At 37.4% G+C, this 15141-nt stretch overlaps 1 long non-coding RNA gene across 5 annotated transcripts in view; it reads right to left on the reverse strand.

Annotated features, from left to right (window-relative positions):
* LOC115496799 (uncharacterized) overlaps positions 1-15141 on the reverse strand; it is a 249852-nt gene that overhangs the window by 59374 nt on the left and 175337 nt on the right. For 4 of the 5 annotated variants that reach the window (XR_012057751.1, XR_012057749.1, XR_012057750.1 and 1 more), the window contains 2 exons: positions 3936-4097; positions 2829-2899 (listed from right to left, as the gene is read on the reverse strand). This is a non-coding gene — a long non-coding RNA (uncharacterized lncRNA). Of the gene's footprint in view, positions 1-2828; positions 2900-3935; positions 4108-15141 lie in introns of all 5 variants that reach the window. The other variant, XR_012057748.1, reaches the window with a different exon arrangement.

Consider the following 15141-nt stretch of genomic DNA (forward strand, 5'->3'; position numbering starts at 1 on the left):
AGAATCACCAAGAAATTAACATTAACATTTCATAATAAGCATTAAGATTTTCAAGTAAGGCTATCAAATACAAATCAGACCATTGCAATTAAGGCTATCCTAGCAGTTTTTCAGAAATAACTGCCAACCCTCACATATGTCACATCCAACCATCTACATGCATGGTCAGAGTGAACTGGGACTGTGTCAGCTGATTATTTCTGTAATCAAACACCTCTTTGATTAAATGAAGCATTGCTTGACTATCATTGAATGGAATTAAACAGAGTATTAAATTGTTTCTAGCTACCATCACTGTTGGGAACATTTAAAGCAAGTCTTGTTCATATTTGTTTGGGGTTTTTTTTCATTTATCATTGACAGCAGCTGTCATGACTGGACAAGTCAGCATTTTTATGTAATTTTTGTATGGAAAAACACTTGTGCTCTTTGTCAAACAAATTCTTAACCTCTCACTGATAAACTATCTACAGAATTTAGCTTTTATGCAGTTTATTCACAGTAAGTTTCATATTCTATCCAGCAATCTAGAATAAAACATTCTTAGCCAAAGGATGAAGAGTTCTGTGCATCTGGTCTAAATCTCAGTGAAATCAGTAGAGACTCCTCCAGACTTTGGTAGGCTCAGAATGAAGCTCTAGGCGTGCGTTAGCTTTAGGCACATATTCTTTTGGTGTTATTTTTGTGGTCTCGTGCCACCTACCCAACAGCTTTGTTTGCACTTTCTGAGCTGGGATGGGCTGCGATTCCAATGAAAGGATCATGTCTACTCTTATTTAGCTTTGATTAACATCATTAACCTATCATGCACTGGAGCGACTTGCAGAGCAAATTGGCCAATTTCAGCAAGCCACATAAAGCAAAGAACAGCTTGGATTGTCAGATAAACATACCCAGAGGTGCAGTTAGGATCCTGAAATTATTAGGTGAATGATAGGAAGCCAAAAAATCAGTGAGCCACTTGAGCAGAGAGTATAAACATAAATATCCAAAAGCATGCCACAGTGCATGTGTATTTTATGTTGATGTGCCAATACATTATCTGCTAAGGGTTTATTTAAACCATTTTTGTATTCTCTGCAATTCATTTATCTGCATAAAGAAGAGCCACTAACAGGACAGTGCCTTATGAACAAGCAGCCCTGTATGTTTTCCACTGCTGTTTATAATTCTTCATGCTCATATCTACAATTCATGAGCAAATTGGCTCGTGAATGTTTCCATAAAGGTTGAACAAAGTATGGTGCTGTTAACACTCGCACTGTCATGCACAGAATCAAAATGCGCCCACTCTCATTCTATTCATCACAGCTCAAAGACATTTTGGCAATGATATTATCCAAATATTATTAAAACTTTGAACCCTGTCCCCATAAATTATAGCAAAATGGCTTCAGAGCCATTAGGCAAGGAGGATGTATGGGCTCCAGTTGCTTTGGAGTAATTATGTGCTTAAAAGGAAGCGTGGCTAAGCATTCTACCAGTAAAACGAGAAAAGCTATGATCATTTGTTACTGTTTCAGTGCTGTACACAGTATTGCTCACACAGGTCAAGCCAACCTTACAGCAGGACAATTATCTGCCTAGAGAGACCAAACATCTGTTATTAAGTACGCAGAGGCACCACTGCAGCATGCTAGAAATCTTGTCCACTTCATTGGTTTGGCTTACGGTAATGCACTTCAAACACTTGGCTAACTCTGTACAACATCCCCCCTTTCTTATTGTTACTGCAACAGTTCAGCTTTGAAATATGCAGTACCTTCACTCCCCCATTACTTCCTTTAATATGTGCACAGCTGTTAAAGATGATGGTGTAACTTAAGATGAGTCGCTCTTTCTCTTCTCTTTTTTATCCCTCTCTCTCTCTCCCCCCCCCCCCCCTCCTTCTCTTCTTTCTTCAAAATGTGTTCTGAACATTCCTGTACATTTTTAAGTTACCCACTGAGAGTCACTGTGGAGAATACAAGTGGTGCAAAAGTGCAGGGATACACAGATTTTACATTATAAAACAAAAGCTGCTTGATTTCAAACATTCCCTAAGCTAGCTGAACAGGCAAAGGACTCGTTTTTACACAATGGTTATGAAATAATGTGTTTAAAACAAACAACAGCACAAGGAACAGACACTACCTCCCTGCACTCACTGAAAAATGGGTAGAATGATCCTCTCCTGCCAGGCTGATTATTCACCTGAAGTGGGGAGATTCTTAACTCTACACAATTTGCTCCACTTTTTAAAAGCTCTGATGTTAATATGCAACTATTTTCCCCCTCTGATAGAAATTGGAGATGTAAGTGACACATTTGCTTTCACAGGGCATAGCAAGAAATGTAAAAGAGTAATGAATGGGTGGCAGAGATGTCAGGGTTAGAAATTAGATCTATCTTATCTGTCTTGGGTTTTTCTGAGCAGCCTATCACAGTGTGATAATCAAAACTTTGAAGGAGATTTTAAGTGGGAGAACTACAGAAATCAAAGATCCTAGAAATTTTTCTCATGCTTTGTGGAAAACTGTACTGTTTCTGCATTTGCTCTATGCAAGCTATGTACTATAGAAAGAGGAGCTGATACAACTGACAGATTTATGCCATCCTGAGATTCTATCAGCACACACGTATCTTTAAAGAAACCCAGATTTCCTTATGTTAAAAGCAAATGAGAATAATACTCTGGGGTGAAAAACACAGGTCTGCTGCATACATAGGTAGAAAAGCTGAACATGACCACAAGAGTTTAAAATAAGCCTATGTCAAAGATGACATTATTGAGTAATCCAGATTATTTTGCCCCTTAGAGAAAAAAAGCTCTGGAGGAAAAGGCATACCTCATCACTATGATGCGTGGCTCACTTCAGCCATTCCCATCTACATTATGTTCCCTTTTCATTATCTGTGCCTGGGAATAAAAGGCCAGTTAGGCAGAGAGTTTGAAATTGGATCAGCAAAGTACGTCTGAACATTATATTCACTCATGCCTAGCCTTAAAAGAATTACAGAATCAATTCAAAACATAAAATTGTTTTAATTAGCTTTTTAATAATATTTAGTATTTTGAAACTCAAATATATTATACAAGGTAATTAAAAAAAAATTCTTTAAGATTTAGACACATTTTCCATGAATATTTATTTGATTTAACTTTGAATCCCTTGATTACATCCTTCTGAGTCCCTAAAGACAATAAATAAACATGATAGGGCAGAAAAATGACATTTTAAAATTTAGAACCCCACAGAAATCAATAGGAGCTTTGTTTAAAAACCACAGAATCCTCTGGTTATGATATAAATACTTTTCTGTCTCAAATCACTACAGTGTATAAGAATTAATGATAACCCAGGTGTTTGTTTTCAAAATGGGGCCATGAATTTACTGATAAGACTCGTCCAAAAGAAAAGCTTATACATGTCCAATACATATTTATTTCTTTACAAAATGGCTATTTACACAATGCAGATGTATAAATTAAAGATGAATCAAACTCAGCTTTATGGAATGTATCAAAACAAGCTCATTAACTCATTTTTTCTAATTCATTTAAATACCATTAGCAACCAAGCAGGATAATTAAAATCCAACTGTAAAATAACTGTTCATCAATATGGTCACAAATAGAGGTGCATAACTTTTGTGTCAGTGTAAGAGAAGTCACAGTAGCTGGATTAGAATCACAGAATTGTTTCATTTGGACAATGCCTCTGAGATTATCAAGTCCAATCAGCACTACCAAGTCCACCATTGAACCATGTCCCTAAATGCCACATCCACATGTCTTTTAAAAACTTCCAGGGATGGTGACTCCACCACTTAACTGGGTGGTTCCAATGTTTGCAACCCTTTCAGTTAATTTGAGGTCTAGGACTAGAAAATTAAACAGGAGAGAAGAAACTAGAGCTGTTCTACAAATTCCTACCTTTTTTTGGAAGACATACCTTCAGAAGAATGAGACAATCAACTGTTTGGAGTCTGTTTCTGGAGCAGTGAGGTCACACTGGTTGCACTTACATTGAAGGCTACTTTGAATTCTGTGGGCTGCTCAGTGGGCACCAGTATTCACCTGGTGAGGCCTCACCTGCCAGCTGCAAGTGTGCCACCTGTGAGGAACTAATCAGCATGAGTAAAGGCTTCAAAAGAAGTTCCTTGAGATCACTGGAAAAAAGAAATTCTGTAAATGCAAAGGTGGATAGAAAAAAATCCCATGCAAAGAAATGTTATAAATATTCAACCCCAATGGGTACTGCACACAGTGCATATTAAATAATGCAGTCTTGCAACTCCCTGCACTCTTTCTATGTAACTATTGTCAATTATCACAGCACTTCATAAAGCAGACACCACATTAGCCTCTTGCACAGCTCTCATGCAGCCTAGTGCTTAACTGAGAAATTCTGCCCATTCAATCTTTGTACTCAATTATACCATTTTTCTTTATTCTCTTGTGGAAGGCAAATTACACACACCGAGTCACTTTATATTTTTTGTACTGTGATCAAAGGTTTTTCCAAGAAATATTGCATTCTATGTAACATAAAAAAAAATACAACTTGGAATATGAGAGAAATCTGTGATAGCATTTCAGGGTAGAGCTCAGAGTTTATACAGCAATAGTTCCTCAAAGAACCTCCTTCTACCTGACTACCTTGCCCAATGTCAGCCTCAACACCCTCTCTGTGCTCCCAAAATTCTCTAACAGGCTAGTGAAACTTTATTCCATCTCTTAGTATTTTTTAAAATTCTGTTTCCTCATTTCATTTAAATACTGATTGCCCCAGACAGGTAGAGCTACTGAAATATATTTCAAGCAAAGTTTTCTTTATCTCAACAAGTCTCCAGGAAAAGAGGAGAAACCCAATAAAAAGAAAAAAAGGAAAACAGGTTAAAAAGGAGAAGCGTGGGAATGAGCTTGTCAAAGAGGTTTTTTGATCTGTCTCACAAAATATTTGACTATGTGAGGAGACAAGTACAAGTAGATGAAATTTTCTGTATAAGAAAACTCCTCCACAGTCTAGTTTCAAAACAAAGAAGTACACACATTAATGTCAGCCGTTCTGTGCCAACTGATTAATTTTTGTAATCTTGTTTTAGGTTTCCTCTTCAATTGTCAGTTGTAGTTTCTTAAGAAATCTGCACGCAGCTGCATTTTTAAGTACTCTCTACTCAAATGAACTAATCTCTTATATTGTACTTGTCAAAAAAAAAAAAAAACCAACAAAAAAATGCCTTTCAATATTTTTTTCCCCTCAGAGGGAATAATTTATGGCAAAGAACATTTTCTCAAGACTTTTCCTTATCAGGAGGACATACGTGAAACTGTGGGCATAATTTTGCACTATCTTTTGCCTTCTTGATAACAGTTTGTGTTACTAAAGCACTTTATGCAGGTGGATGATAAAACCATCCTTCAACCTGAAGAAAAATATTTCTTCATGCAGCTAGGACTGCACTTCCAAACTGCTTAGAAGAACAGATATATTTGGAAACTTATTTTGAAGCTTTCCTATGTTGATATGACAAAGTCACTGCTTTGTGAGAGCAGCTGACTGGTACTGCCATAAGGTATAGCCATTTTCAGACTTTGTTTGTAAACAGAGGTTCTCCTGTGACGTAAAAAAATTACTCCAGGTATCAAGTAATTTCAAAGCCTCCATGAGAAATTTGAATATTCTTTTTCCTGTGGCAGCTGTTTTTTCTCACTTCTGGATGGTGGTGGAATTGGAAAATAACCTAAACAGTTAACATGCAATGAAACTTCAGTAGCCTACAGGGAAAAATCTTTCAGCCCATTTTTGAGAAGACAAACATCCAACCAAAACATTAACAGTTTCAGTAAGCCATAATCACCCTGGTTAGCAATCTAAGCAGGGACTGTACAGACATGGTGATGAAGCTAAAATCGAATATTACTATGGTCTTTCTAAGTTTAGTTGGTAGATTGAATCAGGAAAAGTGCCCTGTCTAGACAGCCTCAGCTTTGTAAATAGAGGAAAGACCCCACTCCCTGTTTAGCCAGTCCTTTTATGTGTTCACCTGAAGACACAGACACACACACACATTCAAGTTCATTCCAAGGTTTAAGAACAGCAATATATTCCTTTCATAAAATATATTAGACGCTTGGATTCAAAATTATAGAGACTTTCTTTTGGGCCTTTCAGCAATTCTTGTAGTGTTTATATAAGAGTGCTTCTGACACTAAATTATTTGCAAATGTTCCTCTTTTTGGGGGGGATTTGGAGCCAAATCATAATAAGCAAGAGCAGATTGACCCAGATTAAAAGATACAATTAGTCTGTCTGATTAGTAAACCTAAAAAGTACTACTTACACTAAGTTATTGTTTTTATGACAAAAGAAGACATCCCGGCAGAACAACAAAGACAGTGCCATGGAGAAGAACCTTGCAATTTACTCCAAACAGCTTAAAAAATTCAGTTTAGAGATACAGCAATTCAATAGAGCTGAAATTTTATTATGCCAAAGGTAAGTAATGATACAAGTAAATACATTGCAACTGTATATAGATGATTCTTTTTCATACCAAAGCCATTTTTTCTTCTGGCATGGGTGAAATTTTAATCATATGCAAACTCCCCCTGAACAGACTAGGCTCTTACAAAAAATGTTTTTTTTCCCAGTAAGCACTCAGGCCCAAACCAACTTCACTTTATAGCTCCTGTGGGACCTGTCTTGGTATAAACTGAAATGAAAATTAGGTCTTCATGTGTGTAAATATATACACATGTATATTTTTATTTACACAGATGCAGAATTATAATATTATTCCTTTAGGGACCCAACCTTAAAATATTATATATTGGCTAAATTTAATGACAAACAATGCATCAGTCACTACTTGTAGAGTGGTGGAAGGAAGAACTGAATCCATTTGCTATCCTATAAACCATTATGATTAATTAAATAAATACAGTAAGAGTATTATACTCTGTAAGATATGATTGTAATGTGAACTACTTCCATTCAAGCACCCCAAAGCAAAGCATCATTCCCCTTTCTCCTGAGCCTGAAAGGTGTGGTTTTTGTGCAAACCTGTTACTTGGCTCAGCTCTGGTTGCACACGTCAGTAAAGTGAATTGTGGTCACAAAGCATGAGCATCAGTGGTGGGCAACGAGGCAGCTTCAGCAATAATTTTTCCCAACGTGGAAAAGCTGGTGATCATCGTGACCTGAAAAGGGTCTACCCTAATGGTTACATTTCATCAACCAGCTCAAAGTTGGCAGTTCCACCATTTGGTGCTTCCAAGTCTGCTGAGCCACTTTACACATTGGCTTCCTAAATTACTTATAAAATACAGGTCACAGCTAGGAGCCTGGTCCTGTTTCCCCTTACAGCAGATCTCTTGAGTCCATCAAGAAAAAGGTGGTGTGTTTGTTGGATTTTTTCCTAGCTACACTGCAGGAACTTTGAAGAGAGGCCATCATCTGATTTTGAAAGACTCAGAATAGCAGAGTCTCCTGAACAGCTCTCTCAAGTGAGAAACAACAAATTTTGTTCCAATTTCTCTCCCATATATGCTGATTTTCCTCATTCTGGAAGGCAGTTTCCCATCTACTGCTGAGTGCTATGATGCTATAACTGTGCCCATACTCTAAGCAGTTTCAGGATGACTGAGAAAAGTGCATTTTTAAGACTAAAGTGAGAAGGAAAAGCCTGATGTCGAGACAGGAAGCTGATGAGTCTTATAATAGCTGAGTCTGCTATGCACTGTTTTCGTGAGAACAGGAGATGAGCAAAAAAAATGACCTGCAAGAGATAGGAAGAAGCCCTGGGAAGTGGTTGCTGAATATTTTGAGACTCAGAGTTAAGATTTATGCAAAAAAACCCTTACTTTGCGCTACTATATCCATGCTTCCAGTTTAGGATTATTTGTGGATGTCTGTCTGTATAGGTACATATTATGGCACATGTGTATAGGTAGCTACGTGAGGAATCAAACCTGCCCTGTGTGTGCATCTTCAATACTTTATGTGGGTTTTTTTGTTATAGAGTACATTTAGATTTATTAAGTGCACTCCCAGATTTTATGGCAAATAACATCAGGGTATGAGAATGAATTGATGACTCAAAATCATGACTGCTAAGAGAATTTAAATGAGTTTAAAATAAGTAATAATAAACTGAACTGAAGACTAGGAGCAGAAAAGTTTCCCTTCACTCAGTGAACTTCACAGGGCAGCTGAACTAATGTAATTGTTATCAACTTCAGAAGAGTGGGTTTGCTCCATCCCACCTAACCAACTTCAGCTGAACATCCAGTAAAACACTTATCCAAACCTTGCAATGAGAAGTTCTCATTTTCTGCAAGCTATTAATTACTGTAAATGATCCACAAGGCAGAAACAACACCCTCAGTCCAGAAGAGTATTTGTATGATAAGTCCCAAAATTTAGCTCTCTTGTTCAGAAAGTCCAGTGAGCCCAGGTAGTCATGATTCATCTTTCCAGATGAATCCAGCATGAATAATGACCACACAGCCTTCTGAAAAATAAGTATTATTTATAATGGTATTGACATGTGTGCCATTTTTGGCACTGTGAGCTGGGCTGATGCTCCCGAGCTTTCCCAGACAGCAGCTCTGCTTCTCCCGAATTCTCCTGAACCATAAAATTCCATCTCTAAACAGATCATCCTTTGAAATCTACCATCTACTTTTTATTTTTCCCCTCCTTTGTTTGTAGGACTTTTCTTGTCCTGGTTCAAATAGCTGTAGAGGAAGCTTCAGAGCTGATAGAACTTTCCTAAATGATTCTTAATGGTGTGCCAAGAAGTTTCAACTTGGGCCATTCCTTCTCCTTCTCCTTCCCCCTTTCAAATCTTCCATTAAGTGAAAACAATGTATTTTACAATAAACATACCACAAAACACATCCATATATAGACTGATTTGATTATTATTGCAGAGCAGCTCTGATTTTTCCAAAGCAACTTATCTTAGTCATCACTATACAACACAGAAAAAGTCATAAAATGAGAAAGTAAAAAAGAAACTCAAAACCATCTCTTTAACATTCCTCATTGACAACGACTTCTTTATGTATATTACTTTGTCCTAAGTGTTTCTCTAATGCTTTAGTAACTTGCTATCCTCTGCCTACCACTGTAAGTGAGCCAAACAGGGCCCATGCTTAGCAGGGCACATTTTTTATGCAATAAAGGAAGTGAAGCGTCCCCTGCGAACTTAAACTGCAGGTTTTGGGAGATAGGAGAAAAGTCTGGGAAAGTGAAATGAGAATATGCTTGAAACACACAGTTAATATCCATACTGCAAAATGACTGTAGAATATATAATTAAAAGTTCTTGGCTGCTCAGTGTTTTGTCTCATCCCCCTTAAAAGCTGCATTGTGACACAGGAGCCAGAGGCAACTCTAATTTTGTCACCAGTTACAATTACAGTTATTATTATTTTTTATTATATGCAAATTCTCCATTTGTTCCTGCAGCTAATATGGCCTTTGGTACAGCATAGGTGAATTCTGTTTTTACTGGCAACAACATATTCCCTGCTGAGAAAATATGACCCATCATGGAAAAGGCTTAATCTTGAAATTCATCTATTTTTTGTTTCTTGGTGGCCTCTAATTGCAAGCTTGAGGCAGTGCACAATAATTATCAGTCTGCAAGCATGAAAAGGAGTAAATGCCAGTCAGGCTATATGGTTGCTTTGTGCACACAACATGTAAAGAACTCTGCCATGTCAGTGGTGGGCTGGCAGCTTTCTTCTTCAGGGTAATGGCAGCGATTCAGCTGGTAAGTGGATGAAAAATTGCAGCAGGTTTCCCTGTTATGGTTCTTTCATGTATCTCTGTCAATGACAGTTTACATTCTGGGATTGAGATCATTTGTTTCCTGTTTGCTCACAGCTTCAGGCTTTTCTTGTTTGCCACCATGGATTTACAGCCCTCCCCCCCAGCAAACCACATCTAAAGGGTTGAGGGATTACAAGGCCTAATACTTTACAGCTCAGCACATGTACAGAAAGTTGGAACTACTGTAAAAGGAATGATGACTACATATTCCTGTGAAATAGATACATACATGTGTGCAAATATATATGTCTATGTAGAAAGAAGCCCACAGAGCAGCCCACAGAGTAGTGAGATGCTAGACTAAAAGGTTCATTAGCAGACTGTGTTCTCATCTTCTCATAAACGAACAGGCCATACCTCAGAAAGAAAAAAAAATAATACAAATAACATTTTTAATATGTTTTTTCCCTTAACACTACTTGGAAAATGATAGCAAAGTAAAATGCACACTTCAGAAGACTTCAAAAAGTCAGACCTTTCTGTAGTTTGATGAAAAAAGATTTTGCTTTAGATCCATAAAAAAATAAGAGGGCATAGGTACAAGCATGAACACCTTGACACAGTGCTAATCATACCTGCCTGATAGGAGAGAAGCTTGCACCCCATGTGCCACATCTGAAATATTTTACTCCCATGCTGCTCCACCATGGACCCTCCCACTGCCCAGCTGAAGCAGGGAACTGCTGCTACCTACATGAAGCAATGCGTAAATATGGGCACAGACAGGATGAGAGGGCTTGCATTTAACTCCTGCTAAGATTAACTGGAGTTGATTTCAGCTTTGAAAAATGCAACCCTAAGATCTCAGAATAAAACATGAGAGTAAAGCAGTGAGACTAGAACAGAATGGTGCATGTGCAATTAAATGGAGACCTGATACAAGTTGCCCAGTCTAGCATCTTTTATTCCTTTTTCTTTATCTATGAAAGGAAGTATTGTTTGTCTTTATCAATCTTGTCATGGTCAGCAAAACTGGGTGAAATGGAAAGTTTATTTGGTAAATGCCACTGGTTTTTTTTGGTTTTTTTTTTTTTTTTTTTTTTAATTCACTAGCTGCTCAGAAGCAGTTCAGCTTTTCCTTGAAAGAGTATTTGTACTCAGAGAATTATTTGTGGTTGCCAGCTTATTCTCAAGCACCTCATTACTAGCGTTCACTCTGTAAGTACTTGGTTAATTTTGATTAGGTAAATGGCTATAGGGTATGTTTCTGTCCCTGACTAAATCTCTAAGTGTTCAGTTTCTTGATTAAGTACTCTTTGTAAACTTAATGTTTACAAATTTACAACTCTGCTTCTAAGACTGTTATTAAATATTTATTTAATATACACTCTTTCAAACATTACTCCATAAGAAAATAAGCTTTGTCACAGCAGTTCAAGCATCAGTCTCTAGTGAGTGAAGTTTCAGAAGGGACATCACTTGTTTGAGAGAGTACAACTGATGTCATCCTACTTGAAAAGGCAAACATGATGTATTATACAGGCTAGCTGTAAGAAAACCAGTCTTATATTCACAGTGTGTTATATGAACTCCTCTGAACTCACTAGAATATTTTTAAATAAGATGGCATAGTCAGGTTTTTATAGATGTTTCTGGATATAGACCACAGAATCAAATCCACTGACCTGTCCTTGTTCCTCTGCATGGTTCCAGAGTTGCAAAACAGTTGTGAAACTGGGCTCATCAGCAAGTTTACTACAGTTTACGTCATCAGAATGGTTCAAAGAAGCTTTTTAGAAGTAGTCCTAGGGACCTAATCTGAGAAAAACCACTGCTATATTAGCCCCTTGTGTCTATCAAATTCACCCACATTTACTGTCAGTTGTATATAGGAATTCTAAGAATGAAGATGTGACCTCTGTGGGGAAACACTATTAAAAGATCTCAGGATCAAGTCCTGAATTAGACTGGACTTTAAATATCAATTCTTTATGTCAGATGAAATTGAGAAGAAGAACCAAAAGGAGGCAAAGGACATGCTATAGCCTAGCAGAGGTGGGCCAGCAGAGGCAGCCAGGGAACACAAGTAGCAAGAAAAGAAACTAAACTCCTTCACAGCAACTGTGTTAAAGCCACTGTTTGAAATTCCCACCCTGAGCAGATTCTCCTGAAAAGAAAGGCAGGAAAAGGATAACCCACTTTGCCAACTGAGTCAAACCAGTCTCCATGCAAAACTGACACTAAGTATTTTACTCTTTACAAATAGTCTTTATAATTGGGATTTTTAAATAATCCTTCTTAAAAGGGATTGCAGCTGTAATCAATTTGTGGAGGGCTGTTTTAATAAGAAGCTGCTCGAATAGGATTAACTATGAGACCCTAGACCTCTTTCCTCCAGTCCTTAAATTCCTATTTGAAACATTTAGATACCCCATAAATTATTTATTGGTCTTACAAGGTGTCATCAAGCTAAGAAAATGATGCTTGACAAGTTGAAAACCGTAACCATTTCCACCAATTTGTTAACAGCCTCTCCCACATGGCATGTAATGTCTCACTTCTGCCTTGTCTTACAGAAACAGTAGTTACATTCACCCATTGCACCAAAAGCACATGTGGAGAGCTGTCAGACCTTGTGCATTCTGTTTATTTCAGGAAATGTTCCAGAAAATAATTTATAGATAGCTTGAAAATAGAATGTCAAAGTGGATTTCCTTTTTCTTGTAAGGTTCTTAAACAACAAGAGAACAGAAAAAACAGAGTTTTTCACTGCCTCTGTCTACCAAAAAACTCCCTCTGTGATTTCTGAGCTGCACAGATCAACATACATATAGGTATGCTATAGAAAGAAATACAGGGAAAATCTGTGAGGGCTTTGGCCAAAAAAAGATGACTTATCCCTTCACATCTCTCAACAGCTCTGTCAGCTAAGGTTGGAAAAAAGGCTACTAGAATTTATTTTTTTTTTTTTGCAGGGATTCTCCAGCAACACTGGTTAGTGATGACTGTTAAAAAGACAATGGGACGAGGACATATCTTTTCTGCAAAGGATCTGGCTTAAGGATCACTTCAAGCATGGGGCAATCTGCATTTAGCAAATATCATTTTAAATCAGTCTTTGTAATTCTGATTAGCTGAGAAGGATAGAAACTCACTGCACCTGAAAATAGGTTTCTGCTCATCACTGCTTATTGTGGGAATATAATACAAGGTTTCATGCTTGCCTTCCTCTGTAGGGTCTTAAAACAGTAATTCCCATGCTTGCAATGTTCAATCATTTGTTACAGCAGTTTTGTGGGGATCCTAGGCCATAAGCACTTTGTTTAAATAGTTTGTTAGTTTGTTTTACTTGTTTTTATTTATTTAGGTATTTACTTTTTACAACCAGCATGAGATTATAGATTTGATCCATGGTGCAACCAATCTTTGTACCATGAAGCCATCTGTGCCAGTGTATCACATAAAGCAATTTAAAAACTGGTTAAACAAAGACTTCAAAGTAAGAAGCTCTAATTTATTACATGCTGTTTATTTACTGTATTATTCCACTAATACCTGATCAGTCAGCCTTCCACAGCAATCATAAAACTGTCCATGGGACCAAGGCTCACGGGGGAGTGACCTGTAGTTTTGCAAGTGTACAATTTCCACAGACAGAATATCTGAAACTAAATCCACTTAAAAGCACAGAACTGGGGAAACTACAGATGCGCACAAATAAGGTTTTGTCTGATCTACTTCCTGATATAATTTCAAGTTCACTGAACTTCTTTGATGCTTGCTCATTTTAAAAGACAATGACTGCTGAAAGCTTCTCTTCCATTCAGTCGAGGCACATGGACACAAAGGACAGCAACAACTGCCACCATTACTTATGGACAGTCATGTACATCTGACTGTACCAGCTATGTAAACACTGGGAATGGGTGTGGTCATTTAATAGAAAATCCCTCTGTGTCTTAAAAAGGGAGAAAACAGAATATGTAGTGAAAAAAATTAGGAAAAAAAATTATTTTTACTTTCAAAAATATTTAAGCTGTTTGTTTCTGACTCCTTATAGACACCATGAGATTGTGGTTTGATTCTTTGTACAACCCATCTGTTTAGTATGAAGCAGTGTTAGTGTGGCATGTAAAGCAATTAGACAAACTGGCTAAACAACGACTTCAAAATGTGAAGTGTCTGGCAGTCCTGGCTAAAATATTTAAAATACAATACAGTGCCTTTTCCACAAACTGCTCTATGAAATAGATAACTCCCAGCAGACTGAAAACATTACCAGAGATGTCACTGAAAACACAAGCTTAGATTTAATGCAAGAAAATTGCTGCTGTCTTCCATCTGATTTTTAGATGCTTGTATATGATTTTTAAGCCACTTTAGCACTTTAAAAACATGTACTTCCACTTCATATTTACAAACTTGGGCATGATTACCTCAGATATTGGGTGAAAGCAAATAGTGTTTTCCCATTTTCCTTTGAAAATCTCAACTTTGACTGTTAAAGCACACTGTCAGCCATAAAGCTACTGTAAATCACAACAGGAAAGCACAACTTTTTAAGGCTCCACTTTACAGGTGTGAAACATTTTATAAAAAATGCTTGAATATGCAAAAGTATTTGAATATGAGTTTTTCCTTGTTCAAGGTAATTTATAGAGCTTTTATGATTGTACAGCCCTGCTCATTCATGATCAACTAGGTTTGTAGTTTTAGGCAGACGCACAGAAGCAAATGAGTTTAAAAGACACATAATTTAGCAAAGGGAAAATGAAGAAATTCTTGAGCTGCTAATAGAAAAGAAGCACATTGCCCTAGAAACCCCTTTTTGTTTATAATTTCATAAACGGAGTCAGTAGCCTGAGACAAGCCTGTCACATCTTTGGCACTGAACAAGGGTCAGTGATGGATAACTGACCTCCTTTCTCACTTTTATCAACAAATGTCAAAAAAGGCAAACAACAGCAATGACATCCTGCCCAAACAGCCAAGAGTGTTTCATTTTCTTTGCACTTCTGTTTCCTCTGTGCCTTTAATCAGGGCTGGGGGATGTAATTGCTCTGTCTGGGCACAGCTTAAGGCATGCTGTGCAACTAACAATTAGTTTAGAGACTGAGATCTATAAATTTTGAGAAAAGAGTAAGAGGATTTGGTGTGCTTGAGCTATCCTTTCTAATGAAGAAAAATATCACACCGGAAGGGACCCAGAGTGTTATCAAAGCAACTTAATATCATCTGGTAGTGATTTGTAGGCCCTCATAATCTATTGTGATCATGTTGAAGGGGGAGGAAAAAGTCCACGTGTTCCACCATTTATGAGATTTCCCAAACGATGGCCGCCATCTGTGCAAACGGCACTAATCTCAGCCACTGT

Source organism: Taeniopygia guttata, chromosome 11 (assembly GCF_048771995.1).
Source record: "Taeniopygia guttata chromosome 11, bTaeGut7.mat, whole genome shotgun sequence".
NCBI lineage: Eukaryota > Metazoa > Chordata > Aves > Passeriformes > Estrildidae > Taeniopygia > Taeniopygia guttata.